General features: G+C 39.9%; 1 non-coding gene across 1 annotated transcript; it reads left to right on the plus strand.

The window, feature by feature from the left end:
• Nucleotides 1-11584: 11584 nt before the first annotated feature.
• LOC111560634 lies at nucleotides 11585-11691 on the plus strand. The gene has a single exon (XR_002742637.1). It is a non-coding gene; the product is annotated as a U6 spliceosomal RNA (small nuclear RNA).
• Nucleotides 11692-13707: the final 2016 nt, after the last annotated feature.

Raw genomic sequence — 13707 nt, forward strand, 5'->3', positions numbered from 1 at the left:
CATTTTCCTTGGGCGTTGTCAAAAAATGACTTATTTTCAGGTTGATAATACCAAAAACAACACTGTTATGCTCTGTCACCCAGCAAAATACTCTGGCACGAGAACAGAAAATTCAATTGGTTAACTGAGTTTGCACACTTTAATTGTGAAATAAATCCCGTAATGGGCAATGGGGAAATTTAATTTGGGAATCCTGAGAAACTCCCTCCTGCCCCAGTCCCTCCCTCCTGCTCTCTGAAAGGTTCACGTAACAGCAATTAGAACGTAGACATTCAGCTTTAATTTGTAGAGTATTTCATATGTTGTCTTTGGTATTCTCCTTAAAATCATCCTAGCTTTACTAGAACCTAGAAGATGCTGTTTTAAGTTACAATTTTCATATGCGGATATTTTCTGCCATTTCTTTTTGGCAGAGGAACAAACTGGAAAACCTTATAAACAAGAAATAGCTCAAGTAACAAAAATTATATGTCACCCTTGGCTCCACTAAGAGCTCCAAATCTGAAAAATGGTAATTTTTACCCACAGGAAGATCTTACTAACTCCTAGCATATATCTGTACCTGATCTTTAACCACCATTTAAACTCCATCTCTGACCTACAAAGCAGGCAAGCTCTCCAGAAGTGATTTACAAAATGGGGAAACTCTATGCTCAATTTGTTCCACAAGTCCTTGACCGTAAAAGTGATACCATAGTAGAAAAACATGAAGCATCATGGATCTTGACTGAAAATTCGCATCTCCTGTCAGCTGAGCTCATCTCAAGATGTCCTAGGTGACAGGAAATTTGGAGTAAAGACCTTTGCATAGACTTCCCTCTCTTGGATCAGCCAAACTGAGTTCTGTGAGCATTTGAAACTCTGGTCAGCAGCACAAAGGCAGGGCCAAGCAGAAAACTCCAGAGCGATCTATGCCTTCTCTTGGAAAGACAATTTTCAGGTGACTTTTCAAATACCAGAACCTGAAAGTATCCACTATCTCTCCAACAAACTTCTATGTTTAGAAATTTAAATACAGCGTATACTTTCTTTTCAGCATTTTCAGTAATGCTTAAGAGTTTTACACACTAATCGTAAGCATGCCAGAAAATTTGTAAAGAGTAACATTCAAAGAGGATGGGATACATAAAATTGCATAAGAAAATTCTTCAACAGTCAAAAATATTTTATTATTGGACCACCTGGTTTTGCTGTTGTGAAAAGAAATAGTGTAATAATGTTTATTTGTGCGAATAAAGCCCACTCAACCTTCTTGCAAATGCTTAGGAAAAGAAGTTCATCTCCCCTTATATTTATCATTTGTCTCAATATCCTGGCCATCTACATTCATATCATATGGATTCTTTATGAGGGATTCATCTTACTTATGAAATGTACATGATATCTGCAAATAAGCCCATCACAAAATTGTTACCTGCTAAACCTTTCTAGTTTATTTAGTCCGCCCAAACAAAACTTTGCTGCTTTCCTGAGGTTTTGCTGTTGTTTGTTTGTGTTTGTTTTTTACTTCAATAGCTGCTTTGGAAGCAAACAGAACAATCCGGTTTTACTTTAGATACTTTGAGTTTTGCTTGAAGACCTGCTAGGTCCTTTCACAAAAGCTACCTGTCGACCGACCAATCTTGGCCTCTGGTTAATTGTCTCACAGAGGCCTGTGCACGGAGCAGAGGACAGAGGCGCGGAAGCAACGTGTAAAATAGCAATCATCGAGTCTATTAAAGTGGTTCCAAATCGTCCAGCTCAGCACTCAGGATTCACAATAATTCCCGGCGTTAGCGCTCGCTAAGCGACAAGTTGATGGGGCAGAAGCTGGGAGGAAAATGACCCTGGAAGCGGAGTGTTGGTTTTACACCCGCTGGGTATCTGTTACAAGTGAATTTCCTCTGGCGCCAGCAGGTATTTTGAGCAGGCATCCAGAGGGGTCCCAGAGGGGAAGGATGAAAATGGGGGAGATGGAACTCTACGTTTGGGGATCAAAGCTTTAAAGGTCCCAGAGGAAATCGGTAAGATCCGATGGATTGCCCCAAAGTTTTCAAGAGGGACGCGGAAGGTATTTCGAATTTCTGCCGCTTACAGCTGCAGGGCGAGGGGGTGGGGAGGTAGGGAGTAAACAAAATCCCAGAGGGGAGATGTTCCCACCAAGGCAAGGAGGTAAAAATTCCAGACAAACCCACAAAAAAGATGAGAGGCTTTTCCCTCGCTTTTTGCCCTAGGGACCCCCGACGACGACTCCAGCGGGCGGACCATGCCAGCGCTCTGGGGCTGGGCTTCGACCGCTCGCAGTGGCCGGAGTCGCAGGCTGAGGTTGCGGGATCGGGCCTGGGCGAGGCCGTGCGCCCAGAGGCCGGGCACAGCCCTCCCCGGAGGTCTGGGAGGCTCAGCCATTAAAGCCCGGCTGCCCGCTGACGCGCTCAGTAAAAGTGACTGCGATTTATTTGCATTAGTCACTATAAAGGTCTAGGGAGACAGCTATTTATCCGATGCGGGACCTTGACAAATGGACTGGGCAGTGCAACAGAGGACAGTCCCCCTGACCCCGGGCCGTGCTGGGGCGGAAAGCAGGATCCTCCCACCTGCTCCCGACCCGAAGGGTGCGCGTGGCCGCGGAGAGGCGCGGCTCCACCTGCAGACGCGCTGCGGGCCCCTTGGCAGCCCAGGTGCCCTCTCCGGGCTCCCAGGTTCCGGCTGCCGCCTCCAGGCCAGTCGAGGGGCGGGGGTTGGGGTGGGGGTAGATTTCCACTCACTCTCCAGCCGCACCTTCCCCCCAGGTTCGGAGAAGGTCACCAAATCTGAGATCTGGTGAGGTTGCCCTGCAGGTGACCCAGTCCTGAGCCCACACTGGAGGGTCCATCCTGGTAAAAATCGTTTGGTCTGGCAGCATCCGGGTCATATATCAGTGAGGTCGTTTAGAAGTCTTTAGGGTTTCTTTCTTTCTTTTCTTTCTTTCTTTCTTTCAGAGCACTGACAAATGATTTGAACCTGAAATTCAATTCCGCTTAATATGGAATAGGACCATGTAAGTGTAGTTCTTAATTGAAGATAACTTCGATCCTGGCGTCACCAATTCCACCCACAACTCTTGCTTTTACAGCTACACCTAACGATAAAAGAACAAGCCACGGTCCAATACGTCTTCCTACATTTCTGAACTTAATGTATTTCTTAGAATTTACTTCTGTCGTTAATACGTAAAGTTCTACATTAAAGTCCTTGAAAAAACAAAGACGTCTGTGCTAACTATCGACCAACAAAGATAGATAAATTTCTAACGTGAAATTCAATTAAAAGGAAGCGTTTCTCAACAGCATATGCTTTTAAGGTGATTTTTGTTGTTGTTGCATCAGCTTTAAGGACAATGCTACATTATCAGGTAGTGCAAAGATCGAAGGCTAAACACCTAAAATAGGCAACTCTGAACGGAAACGGGGACTATTGGTTGCAAGTAAACCTAATCACTTTGCTTTCAGGATCTGAAATAACACTTCTTGGACAATCTCCTAAAAAAAAATCTGCATCAAGCAGTGATGTTAATTTCCTTCATTGTATGCCTTTATGTTGGTTAAAGACCTAAGACTGGGAGAATAATTTGAATAAATTCTTTCTTATTCAGTAAAAGAAATCGGATCCCTTCAGTTAAAAGGATGAAAGTTCAGTGCCTCCAGAAGATGAGGGTTTTAGCCCTTTTGATGGAGACTATTTGAACCTGAAAATTTTGCGTAGCTATCTATCTTGCGAAAAGTCAGGGCGAGATAAAGTGTAATCTGGCTCTGATTTCTGCTGGAAAGAAAACATTGAAATGACTGCTCATTTATCACTACTCTACCCTCCCCCTCTTCCACCTTGGTTTAACTGACAATGTAACACCGAGCTGTTTAGGTCTTCTCTGGACTGTTGGAAATGAAACCAATTCCTGTGAAAGAGAGTTCTAAGTTATCAGGTTTATTAGGTAAAGAAATCCTAAGGAGAAAGTATAGGAAGCAAATAGATAAAACTTTACCACCAGCAAGACTACCGGAGAACCGGCTAAAGTCTGTGATGACTCATCAGGTTTTTCTTCTTTTCCCAGGGCTTGGTGAATTTGCATATGTAGTTTCCCTGACTAATTGCAGCTACTTAGGAGTTCATCAGTCAAGATACTATTTGTGACACTATTCCTAAACTGATTGCAAGAATACCTACTCTACTCTGGGAACTATGGAAATTAAAATGATCGGATCATTTTTTTCTAATCCAGATAGTTATTTTAGCCAAAGAAACTCAACAGTCATTTCTTTTAATGAATGCCTAAACTCACACAAAAAAAATTCAGTAGCCATGTGTAATAAAATCCAATCTCAATAGTAATCATTTATATAATATTAGAACAATAATCAGAGACCTTTTCCAATGGTCTAATTAGTTAATATTTCTTAACAGAGTAATACCCAATTTTAACAAGAATCCGGTGAGAAAGCTGCTTCTAAATACTGCTTGAGAATGCACAAATTAGAACTATTTAAGAATGTCCAAAATTATTATTTAAAAAACTTTAAAATGCATATGCCCTTTCACCTAGCAATTCTATTTCTGAGAATTTATTCACCAGAATAAATTAGGGATGGGCACAAAGATTTTGCTTAAGGAATATTCACAAAAACAAAAAACTGGAAACAAATATATATGACATGAAAAATGAGTTTGCCATTCAATTATGTCGCAGAAGAACATTTAATGATATCCAAAGATATTTATAATGTGCAAGATGTCAAAAGGGATTATTATAAAATCTAATTCCATTTTTCTAAAAAATGTATTCATAGAAAAGATTTAGGAAGATATAAATATGAAGGCGGTTTATCACAGGATAGTGGTATCTGACTTTTTGTTTAAAAGTTTTATATGATGGAAAGTCAGTATTTTATGTCTTCCATCCGTGTTGATATGTAAGTTGTTGGCTTGCAAAATTCTTAATAGATTAACGACATGAGCCCTCGGTCCATCATATATTTCCAAATATTTTTTTCTATTTGAAATCTATCTTTTCATTTTGTTTATATTTAAAATATGTATATAAGCACATTTATCAATCTTTCCTTTTATAGCTTTCAGGTTTTATGTTTGCTTGGAAAGACCCCTTCCCCCCCCCCCCACATACACATATGAATACACACTAAAGTTAAATAGTTTTAAAAATTCTTCACTTTTCTTCTAGTAGTTTTATAGCTTTAATTTTTTCACTTTTAAGTCTTTAGACAATTTTAAAATGGATTTGGGTTCAAACAGTGAAATAAGGATACAGCTCATTTGTATTAAGCAATATGTTTTTCTATTGATCTGAATACCATTCTTTTCGGAATTTAAATTTTCAGTTATATTTGGATCTCTGGGCACTTTATATCATTCCAGTAATGTGTATGTTTACTTAGGTGTCAGTGCACAATTATTTAAATTAACATAAATTTATGATATTTTAATATAGGACATCGTCGCTCCTTTATTACTTTATTACTAACCTTTTTTGGCAATATAAGATCTAGCTTATCTAATTTTGAAAAATCTTCTGTGTACTTGTGTTGATGTTACCTTAAATTGTTAATTAAATAGGGAAAGTTGATGTCTTCAAAATACCAAGTATTCACACTGAAAACAATGTATGTTTTTACAGTGGATTTTTTTCCCACTTCTTAAAAATGTTTCTCGGGGAGCTTTATACTGCTCAGGAGGAATTATATTCTCCTGGTTGGGAGTATAGGCTCTCAAGTTTTCAGATCTTGAGTAACACAAACACTCTGTGCCTCCATTTTCTCACACGTAAAACACAAATAGTAATAGCACTTGCCTCAGAGAGTTGAAATAAGAATTAAATGAGAAGCTCCCTTCAGAGCGCTGAAAACAGCATCTGGCAATCATAAATGCTCAACAGATAATTCCTATCACTAAGTATTAAACAAAGCTTTTTCAATTTTTTCCTAAGTACTTATTTTTTTCATTTTTTTAAATCTTTGTTTATTTTTGAGAGAGAGAGAAAGAGAATGAGTGGGGGAGGGGCAGAGAGAGAGGGAGACAGAATCTGAAGCAGACTCCAGGCTCTGAGTTGTCAGCACAGAGCCTGATGCGGGGCTTGAACCCATGAACTATGAGATCTTGACCCGAGCTGAGGTCTGAGGTCTAACTGACTGAGCCACCCAGGCACCCCTATTTTTTTCCTAAGTATTTAATCCTTTGTTGTTGTTATTGTACAAGGAACCTTTCATCCTTTTTATTTCCGAGTTGGTTGTTACGTGTATTAAGAAGATTGTTATTTTAGTATGTCAATTTACAAACTTCCATCTTTATTAGTTCCTTTATTTTTGCTATAGCTTTTCAAGTGGTTCTCTTCAAATATCCAGGTATATAATTTTATCATCTGAAAACAATTATAAATGGTCCTTCTCCTATGCAGTTTAACTAACTCATTTCTTTCCGTTGTTTAATTGTCCTGGCTAAGACTTCTAGAACCATAATAAATAATAATAGAAATAATAGAAGGGTTTTTGCCCTTGACTTCAATGAGAATGTGTCTAGTGTTTCACCATATGTTTTTGTCACATTATAGATATTGCTATTTAATTATATAATAATAAGGTTTTTTAAATGAGTGGTTGTTAAATTTTTTCAAATACCTTTAGCATGTACCGATACGCCTATGTGGTTTTTTCTGTGATCTACTAACAAAATGAATATATTATAAAATATGAATGAATATATAACAGATTTCCTAATATTAAACATCATTGTATTCATACATAGAAAAGTGTATGAGTACACTTATATATATCATATTTGTCTGTTCATATCCTGCTTAGTTCTTTTTATTCATATTTTGGCTGGGTGTTAGCAAAGATTTGCATAAAAATGGACTTAAGTTTTCGGATATAGTGAATGGTTGTTGCACGTTCAAGTACACCATAATTTTTAAAATTTGATGTCAATATTAAATTTGATTCATAAAAATCATTTTGAAACTTTCTTTTCTCTCTATCCTCTGAAACTGTTCAGGTAACAATGGAGCTATGTGTTCCTTAGAGATTATAGAATTCCATCTAGCCTTGTTCCCTTTGTGGTAGGGAGTGTGTTGGCAAGTCTTGACAATTTTTCAAGTTCTTCTAAGAACTTTTAGATTTTTGTTTCTTCTGGTTTGAGTTTTACTCTATTTTCTACAAAGTCACCAGTGTTTTTTCTACAGGTGAGCACAGTGATCTGTTTAAATTATTTTGATTCTCTGGTTATTTGTGGCCATTTTCCCTTTCTCACTTAAAGCCTACCTCAACGTGGAAGAAAAATACTTACATTTATATTGTTTCGCTCTCATTTATGGGTCTAATGGCAGTTTGGGGGAAAAAAAAAAAAGAACCAAATGCAAAAGAACCTAATGCAAACAGCCATGAGTTGCTGAATTCTTTTTATGTGCCGTGCTCTGCAAAGCAGATTTCACTTGTGTTATCCCTTTTAATCCTCACAACAGACTCTTCCTTCGACTTTCCAGATGGAGAAATTGAAGCCCAGAGGAATCAAGTAAGTGTTCGAGTAACAAGGAGCAGAGAGGCATGTCTCCAACATGGGCAGTCTGACTCCAAAGCTCATCCCGTTAAGCCTTCTACCACAGCACCTTCCCAGCTACCACATTAGCCCTGCCAAGGGAACTTAGGACACACCATTACTAATATCACGGTGCAGAAAATTCTCTAGAAAGGCCATTTTTGTCTCCATCGGAGGTCACAGTAAGTTCTCATAATAGCAAGCCACGAGAAAGGGCATGAAAGATGCTACTGCTTCTGTGCATACTTGAAACACCACATCAGTCTAGGTACCACTCTCGGATCTCCCTCCCACCAAACACTAGTATTGGCCTTTATTATAAAAGCAATGAGGGGGCACCCGGGTGGCCCAGTTGGTTGCACGTCCAACGTCCGCGCTCAGATCATGATCTCGCTGCTGAAACCGCAGAGCCTGCTTTGGATCCTCTGTCCCTCCCTCCCTCTGCCCCTCCCCCTCTTGCACTCTCTCAAAAATAAATAAATTTGTTTACAAATAAATAAAAACAGAAGCAATGACTGGCTCCTGGGTGACTCAGTCACCGAGCCTCCAACTCTCGATTTTGGCTCAGGTCGTGATCCCCGGGGTCCTGGAATAGAGTCCCGCATGGGCTGAGCATGGAGTTCTCTCTCTCTCTCCCTCTCCCCCTCTCCCCAGTTCTCCTTCTAAAATAAATAAAAGGAAAAAAAGAAATTTAAGGCACCGAAAAGGCAAGGGTTTTAAACAAAGCAATGAATTGATTAGATATGTGTTTTCAAAGATCGCTCTGGCTGCGTCATGAAAATAGATACAGGGAGGCAAGAAAGGGCGTGAGCAAACCACTTGGAACAAATCCAGTTACGGTTATCAAGGTGAGTGGTGGTGGTAGCTTGAACCCTGATGTTGACTGGAAGGTGGAGGAAGTGGATGGATCCCACTGATTTTTAAAAAAAAATTTTTTTTTCTACATTTATTTATTTTTGGGACAGAGAGAGACAGAGCATAAACGGGGGAGGGGCAGAGAGAGAGGGAGACACAGACTCTGAAACAGGCTCCAGGCTCCGAGCCATCAGCCCAGAGCCCGACGCGGGGCTCGAACTCACGGACCGCGAGATCGTGACCTGGCTGAAGTCGGACGCTTAACCGACTGCGCCACCCAGGCGCCCCACGATTTTTAGGAGATAAAGCTGATAGCACGTGAGGCTGGATTCTTCCACATGGAAGGTAACAGGGAAAGAGGTGTCAAGAATCAGCCCTGGGTTCCTGGCTTCTGCAGTTGCTGCCGGTTCCAAGGAGAATGAGGCTTGCTTGCTCTGAGTCCATGGCTTGGAAACAAAGGTGCACCGAGAACAGGAGTCTCTCAATTTTGAGACTCGTGAAAGTATGAACGTAAGAAGTAATACACAGATCTATGCGATCAGTATAGGTATATGCACATGTTGCAAAGACACCAAATTCTGTCCCTAAAATAGTTTGAGCAACTATGAACAGGCGAGTCCTCGAGAACCCATCTCAGAGAAAACACCGTTTCCTCCAACAAGGAAAGCCATTCAGAAGTGTCTGCACCGAGAAATATTTTTATTAGAAAGGGGTCATTAGGCAGCAGTGTGAGGCAGGAGAGAAATATCAGTCAGAAAAAGATGGCTTCCATCAGCTTCTCCCTGCTTCTTGAATGAACTTAGCCAGATAATCACTGTATTAGTTTTATATCTGTAAAAAGAGGCAATAATAGCTACCTAGAAACATTCCTAGAGGGATTAAATGTGATGACATAGGTCAAGAGCTCAACCTACCTGGTATAAAGATTTCCCTGGGAATCGGAGATTTTCCAAATGACCGCGTTTGCTTTCAATAAACAAGTAACCCCTGAAAGCAAACCAGCCAGTTCTTCACACCTCGGTGCGAATTATTTACTGTCTTTTAAATAAAAATAATATTTTTGGAGGCTAATGTTGATGAAATGAGTTTTTAATCATAATTTCTTCATATCCAATACAAAAAAGTTGTAACAAAGGAGTATATAAACCTGTATATATAGGGGCCCTGTATATATAGGGGCGCCTGGGTGGCGCAGTCGGTTAAGCGTCCGACTTCAGCCAGGTCACGATCTCGCGGTCTGTGAGTTCGAGCCCCGCGTCGGGCTCTGGGCTGATGGCTCAGAGCCTGGAACCTGTTTCCGATTTTGTGTCTCCCTCTCTCTCTGCCCCTCCCCCGTTCATGCTCTGTCTCTCTCTGTCCCCAAAATAAATAAACGTTGAAAAAAAAAAAAAAACCTGTATATATATAATGTATATGATTTCTATGAAATTACCAAATACATTGAGGAAATGTAAATTATAATTTTGTCACAGTGAAATTTGGCATTTAAAAAGGCACAGGACACAGATTTTTCAAATGTATTCATTCCTTTGCTTCTAACTTCTTTGAATCTTATAATGGCAAAAAGGCGGTCTTATATCTGTAAAACAAAGCTTAGCAGTTTCCTCAAAAGTATAACAATGATACAGATTTAATTATATATATATGTAACTAATTATAATTACAATACAAATCTTAAGAACGGCTGAAGTATTTTAGTCATCTTGAGTTGGTGTTTTAGTCATTGTTTGTTAAAATACATAAATTAATACCACGGGCTTTATAATTATTTTGTCATAGAGAGATTTTCACGGTAGGTGGGTTTGTTCAAACAAGGAGGATTGAGACTGATCACTTACAATTCACTAAAAGTTCACATCTCACACACTATAATGATTAATTTCTTTAGAAACTTTACATTAGGTCAAGAACATATCTAAATAATCAGAGAAATAATATGTTTTACCTAGAAGGAATGGAAGAGAAAGAACCTTAACCTGGAGCATTCAAGAAACACAAAACAGATGTGTGGCTTACTCTGTTAGGTGGCCAACTCTTGATTTCAGCTCAGGTCCATGATCTTGCTGTGTGGTTCAAGGGTTCAAGCCCCACATTGGCCTCTATGCTAACAGTGCAGAGTCTGCTTGGGATTGTCTCTCTCTCCCTCTCTCTCAGACTCTCCTCTCTCTGTCTCTCTCTCAAAAATAAATAAACATTAAAAAAAGAAACACAAAGTAGAGTATGTAAAGTAAGCGTTAATACTTATTGAGCACTTAGGTTGTGCTAGTGTGTGTGTGTGTGTGTGTGTGTGTGATATCATGTTCTCTTCATAACAGTCCTATAAAGCTAAAAGAGATGAATCGCCCAAGCTCATACAGCCAGAGAGAAGCAGAAGTGGAACGACCTGTCCTTCTGGCTCCAAACTTGACTGTGCTTGTCTGCCCCTCACAGGTACCCATTTCTCTCCAGGATTCAGTTCACTGAAAGAAAAGAAGGGCCACAAGAAACTAAAGATCCTTTTTGCTTAAAACCCATTTTGCTGTCAAACAAACTCATTTTTTTATTTGAAGCACACATGTTTAAAAAAACTGTTTTTAATGTTTATTTATTTTTGAGAGACAGAGAGAGCTAGAGCGTGAGCACGGGAGGGGCAGAGAGAGAGGGAGACACAGAATCTGAAACAGGCTCCAGGCTCCGAGCTGTCAGCACAGAGCCCGTCGTGGGGCTCGAACTCACAAACCACGAGATCATGACCTGAGCCGAAGCCGGATGCTCAACCGATTGAGCCACCCAGGCTCCCCTTGAAGCACACATTTAAATCTATAAAATAGTTTGTCAGAGAAATGTCTGAATTCAAAACAAGTTGTGAGGAGTGCCTAGCTGACTTAGTAGAGCACATGACTCTTGATCGTGTCATGAGTTCAAGCCCCACAGTGGGCATAGAGCTTACTAAAAAATAATAATAATAAAATAGTGCTGGGGCATCTGGGTGGCTCAGTTGGTTAAGTGTCCAACTTCAGCTCAGGTCATGATCTCACAGTCTGTGAGTTCAAGTCCCGCATCAGGCTCTGTGCTGACAACTCAGAGCCTGGAGCCTGCTTCGGGTTCTGTGTCTCCCTCTCTCTCTGCCCTTCCCCCACTCACATTCTGTCTCTCTCTGTCTCTCAAAAATAAATAAACATTAAAAAAAACTGTGCTCACTTCAGCAGCACATATATTAAAATTGGCATGACACAGAGAAGATTAGCATGGCCCCAGTGCAAATATGACACACAAATTCGTGAAGCTTTTTATATTGAAAGAAATAAAATAAAATAAAATGTGTGCAAAACCTGTGTGACATGAAAGGAGAAAAAAAAGGCCATCTAACCTTGGCACCTGCCGATTTGTAATTTGCAAGCGCAGTCCACTATCCCAAACCCTGTGCTGTGGCTAACTAAGCATCTAGAATTCCAACCCGATGAGTCAGAGGGAGATGAAAATGCACAAGAGGCAGGTAGTGATAAAGTCGACAGGCCATTGTCTGTTACTTGACACGTGGAAATAAACATTTGCCAAATGGAAAAAGGAACCCGCGGATGGACAGCAGGCATGGGTCGTTGTGCACATTTATAGCATTATTTTTTATATTTAAGGAGAGTCCTGCTTGGACAGGAACAACCCCTGTTGTTTGTACTTTGCATATTAGTCAGTTTCCTGAGTTTATCAATTACATTCTTTTATTAAGACAAACATTATTATACAACCAATGAAAGCCAATGATGCGACAAAAAAATTTTCAAGCATTTCAGTAATGATTTCAAATTAACTTAATCAAAATTCTCACATTGAATCGAAATCCCAAATAATACATTGGATATATTTAAATGCTTCAAACAATTGACACAAATGATCACAATAATTATTACAACTTCCTACTTAAATGGATTAAAAAGTACTCATACCTTGAATTTAAATTTGTTTCTTCATTATCTCTATCTTTATTCTTGTTTTCTTTTTTTCTTTTAATGTTTTATTTATTTTTGAGAGAGAGAGTACAAGCAGGGGAGGGGCAGAGAGAGAGAGGGAGACAGAATCCACGAAGCAGGCTCCAGGCTCTGAGCTGTCAGCACACAGCCCGACATGGGGCTTGAACCTATGAACCACAAGATCATGACCTGAGCTGAAGTCAGATGTTTAACCGACTGAGCCACCCAGGCGCCCCTATTCTCGTTTTCAAGATAATTTTCCAGGTTCTAGACAGACAATATTCAAACTTTTTGACAACTAATGTCATTCGTAAATCAAAACTGGATGCCTGTAGTACTCGAGCAAGCTCCTAAACTCCCCCTTCTTCCTACCCCTCCTGTTACCCCAGGCATAAACCGCTCAGTAGCTAAATCAGGAGAGATCAGCAGAAGAGCAAAGGAGGCTTGAGGAGGTACATCACAAAGTTGGAACATTTACCCACCTGAATGGAAGTATGTCAATTTTAACCTTTGGTGTAATCACTGCTGTTCTTAACAGATGACTATCAGCCCTTCTTACATTATTACAAAACTCAGAGAAGAAAGACTATGTTGTTAGACAAACTAAGCTGAATCTGGATTATTGACCAGCTGTATGGAGCACAGTGCCTGTTCCTACCATTTAAGATGATTTGAACCCTAACCAAAGATGATCTAATTGGGTGCCTTTTGATGGTTGGATTCTGATCACCATAATTTCTTAAAAATTCTTTTTTTTTAATGTTTATTCATTTTTGAGAGAAAGAGAGACAGAGTAAGGGCAGGGGAGGGACAGAGAGAGGGAAACACAGAATCTGAAGCAGGCTCCAGGCTCTGAGCTGTCAGCACAGAGCCTGATGTGGGGCTCGAACCGCGAGATCATGACCTGAGCCAAATTAGGATGCTTAACCGACTGAACCACCCAGGCATCCCAATCACCGTAAGTTTTTAAAGAATACAAGTCTTTGACAGATAATTTGTGACACCTCACAACACTGCTATTTTCTCACTTTGATGCTTGTTTTTAAGAGTTATTTTTATGGTTTTGCCTTATCATCATTATAAAACCAAATTTATTTTCATTCTTCTGCATGACTTAGGCCCGGGCTGGTTTAATCTGGCTGGGAGCCTCTGGAAATTTTGCTTCATTGTAACGCCATTTCTTCCTTCTCATCAATAACCAATCATAATCAATGTTAGCAGAGAAATTAGTTTAAGGGAGAATGTAAAGAATCTAGTTAGGGACGTGCTGCCTGTGAGACATATTCATATGGAAATGACCAAGGGCATATGAAAATTCATAGCTAGTCCTTTAAGAATTAAATGGAGC

Source organism: Felis catus, chromosome B2, assembly GCF_018350175.1.
Source record: "Felis catus isolate Fca126 chromosome B2, F.catus_Fca126_mat1.0, whole genome shotgun sequence".
NCBI lineage: Eukaryota > Metazoa > Chordata > Mammalia > Carnivora > Felidae > Felis > Felis catus.